Genomic DNA, 3,219 nt, shown 5'->3' with positions numbered 1-3,219 from the left:
CATTTTGTCTTTTGTATTGAGCGCCTGCCGGTATGGTGACACATCACACACGGCTGGGCAACAGAATTCAGTTTCCAGGCAGCCATGGTAAGCCAAAGGATACACGGGTTTGACTTCTAACGCCTTCATAACGTGGGAATGTTTTCAAACTGCAGCATCCTCCTTTCCCATAGCAAGCCATGCCGGTTGGGTTTGCCATTTAAAAGGTGGGGCTGCAGTTTTGGGGTGGATGTGCAGCACACAGCTCCCCCCCACCCCTCCGCATGGCTATTTGGGATGATCTCTTCATCCTTCCCCCTGCTGCATGGCTATGGCATGATCCCTTTTAGCCAAGTGCAAACAGCCCAGCATGAATGGGGTCCTTTTACTGTTCCCTTAAAAAAATTCCCCTATTTCAACCAGGTGACCATGAATTATATCACTCTCCCTAGGCTAACACAGAAAGATAAAGACCGAATGTTGCTTGAATGAGACCAAAACCCAGGACCATTCGCTGCCATGCTTTGTGCTGCAATGATTCTAGACTACTTGCTACTGGCTTGGCATGGTAAAGTGTCCTACCGTGAGGAAGAAATAAGGCAGCCCTCCCCAGAAACCTTCTGCAAACGCTTTCAGAATTACCTCCAGGAGAGCTGGACGATTCCCTGGAGGATTCCCGCTCCATCCCCAGACACGTTAACAGACTTTTCTAGTAGCTGTACTGGCCACGAATGCATCCCAAGTCTTCAGGGCATATCAAACATTAAACACTATTGCTTTTAAACCCTGTACTGTAGTTACAGATGTGCACTCACCAGAGGTGCCTTCTCCGGCTTCAGGGTCGGGGATCCCACCTTGGGAGGGTATTGGCTCCAGGGTGATGAAAAGGTCCTGGCTGCTAGGGAGAATGGATTCACCGCTTGCCTGCTGTGCATTCTCCTCCTCCTCCTCCTCTTCCTCATCCACAAAATCCTCCCCCCTTGCAGGTGTCCACGGACAGTGGTGGGGTAGTGGTAGGGTCCCCCCCTCCCCCTGATGAATGCCATACAGTTGATCATAGAAACAGCATGTACGGGGCTCTGACCCAGAGTGACCATTTGCCTCCTTTGTCTTTTGGTAGGCTTGCCTGAGCTCCTTGACTTTCACACAGCACTGCTGTGTGTCCCTGTTGTAGTCTCTGTCCATCATGCCCTGTGCGATTTTGCCATATATATATTAGCATTTCTTCTTTTTGATTGGAGTTCGGCCTGCACAGATTCTTCTCCCCATACAGCAATCAGAGCCAGTGTCTCCCTTTCAGTCCATGCTGGAGCTCGTTTGCAATTCTGGGGGGACTGCATGGTCACCTGTGCTGCTGAGCTCGCCACCAATTTTAAGAGCCCTTTAGGTCGACGGAATGGGATTGCCTGTGTAGATGCATTCATTATAAAATTGACCTAACCCTGTAGTGTAGACCAGGGCTTAGGCTTCTATATCTGTCGTAGGGCTCCTGCATTGGGAGTGCTTTGTTCCAGGTGAGCCTTGAGTGGGCCTGACTGTTATAAAAAGGCAGTCAGCTGCGAACCAGCTGAGCAGCGAACTGCAGAGAGGCTAACAGAGAGAGTTTGCCTGCAAGTTTGCCTGCAAGTTTGCCTGGGGAGAGCCCACTGAGGCTTTCAGCTTGCAGGCTTCTCTGAGTAGTTACTACAACACCTGAGGAAGCTCTTGGAAGGTAATATGGATGGTGAGTGTTCAGCTGTTGTTACCTGCACAGGATGTGCCATGTTTGTCTTTCTTCCACAGGACAGAAGCGACTTTGTACAAAGTGCAAGCTGGTCTTCATATTGGAAGAGAAGGTTCAAGGTCTGGAGAAACAAGTATGAACCCTGAGTTGCATAAGAGAAACTGAAGATTTCCTAGACAGACATCAGGATACGCTTCTATGGGCACAACATTCTGAAGATTCAGAGCAGGCTGCGCAGCGGGGACAGAAGGACGGTGAAGAAATTTGGCAGCATGTGACCTCCAGAAGAAGAAAGGGGAGCGACCAGGTACCAGCAATGCAGATACAGGTAAGTAACCATTTTCATGTTCTCTCCACAGGTACTAATGTGGAGAGTGTCACTAGATGATATATCTGAGGGAAGGGAGCTGAAGGAGACTCCGCTGATTGGAAGGCATGAGATGCACTGTCTTCAGGAAGGGAGTTCCACGACCACCACTCCCAAGAGAAGTAGGTGGATGGTGGTGGCTGGGGACTCCCTCCTCAGGGAGACTGAGTCATCTATCTGCCACCCCGACCATGAAAACTGAGAAGTCTGCTGCTTGCTGGGAGCTAGGATTCACGATGTGACAGAGAGACTGCCGAGACTCATCAAGCCCTCGGATCGCTACCCCTTCCTGCTTCTCTATGTGGGCACCAATGATACTGCCAAGAATGACCTTGAGCAGATCACTGCAGACTACGTGGCTCTGGGAAGAAGGATAAAGGAGTCTGAGGCGCAAGTGGTGTTCTCGTCCATCCTCCCCATGGAAGGAAAAGGCCCGGGTAGAGACCGTCGAATCGTGGAAGTCAATGAATGGCTACGCAGGTGGTGCGGAGAGAAGGCTTTGGGTTCTTTGACCATGGGATGGTGTTCCAAGGAGGAGGAGTGCTAGGCAGAGACGGGCTCCACCTAACGAAGAGAGGGAAGAACATCTTTGCAAGCAGGCTGGCTACCCTAGTGAGGAGGGCTTTAAACTAGGTTCACTGGGGGAAGGAGACCAAAGCCCTGAGGTAAGTGGGGAAGTGGGACACCAGGAGGAAACATGAGCAGGCGAGCACAAGAGGGGAGGGCTCCTGCCTCATACTGAGAAAGAGGGGCGATCAACGAGTTATCTTAAGTGCCTATACACAAATGCATGAAGCCTGGGAAACAAGCAGGGAGAACTGGAAGTCCTGGCACAGTCAAGGAATTATGATGTGATTGGAATAACAGAGACTTGGTGGGATAACTGGAGTACTGTCATGGATGGATATAAACTGTTCAAGGACAGGCAGAGCAGAAAAGGTGGGGGAGTTGCATTGTATGTAAGAGAGCAGTATGACTGCTCAGAGCTCCGGTATGAAACTGCAGAAAAACCTGAGAGTCTCTGGATTAAGTTTAAAAGTGTGAGCAACAAGGGGGATGTCGTGGTGGGAGTCTGCTATAGACCACCAGACCAGGGGGATGAGGTGGACGAGGCTTTCTTCTGGCAACTAACAGAAGTTACTAGATCGCA

General features: G+C 50.5%; 1 pseudogene; it reads right to left on the bottom strand.

The window, feature by feature from the left end:
* Window positions 1-297: 297 nt before the first annotated feature.
* Window positions 298-1,451, bottom strand: LOC141996001 (zinc finger and SCAN domain-containing protein 29-like; annotated as a pseudogene).
* Between the last annotated feature and the right edge of the window lie 1,768 nt (window positions 1,452-3,219).

The sequence above is a fragment of the Natator depressus genome, chromosome 1, assembly GCF_965152275.1.
Source record: "Natator depressus isolate rNatDep1 chromosome 1, rNatDep2.hap1, whole genome shotgun sequence".
Lineage (NCBI taxonomy): Eukaryota > Metazoa > Chordata > Testudines > Cheloniidae > Natator > Natator depressus.
Note: the sequence above shows the minus strand (reverse complement) of the source record. Positions and strands in the feature narration are given on the sequence as shown.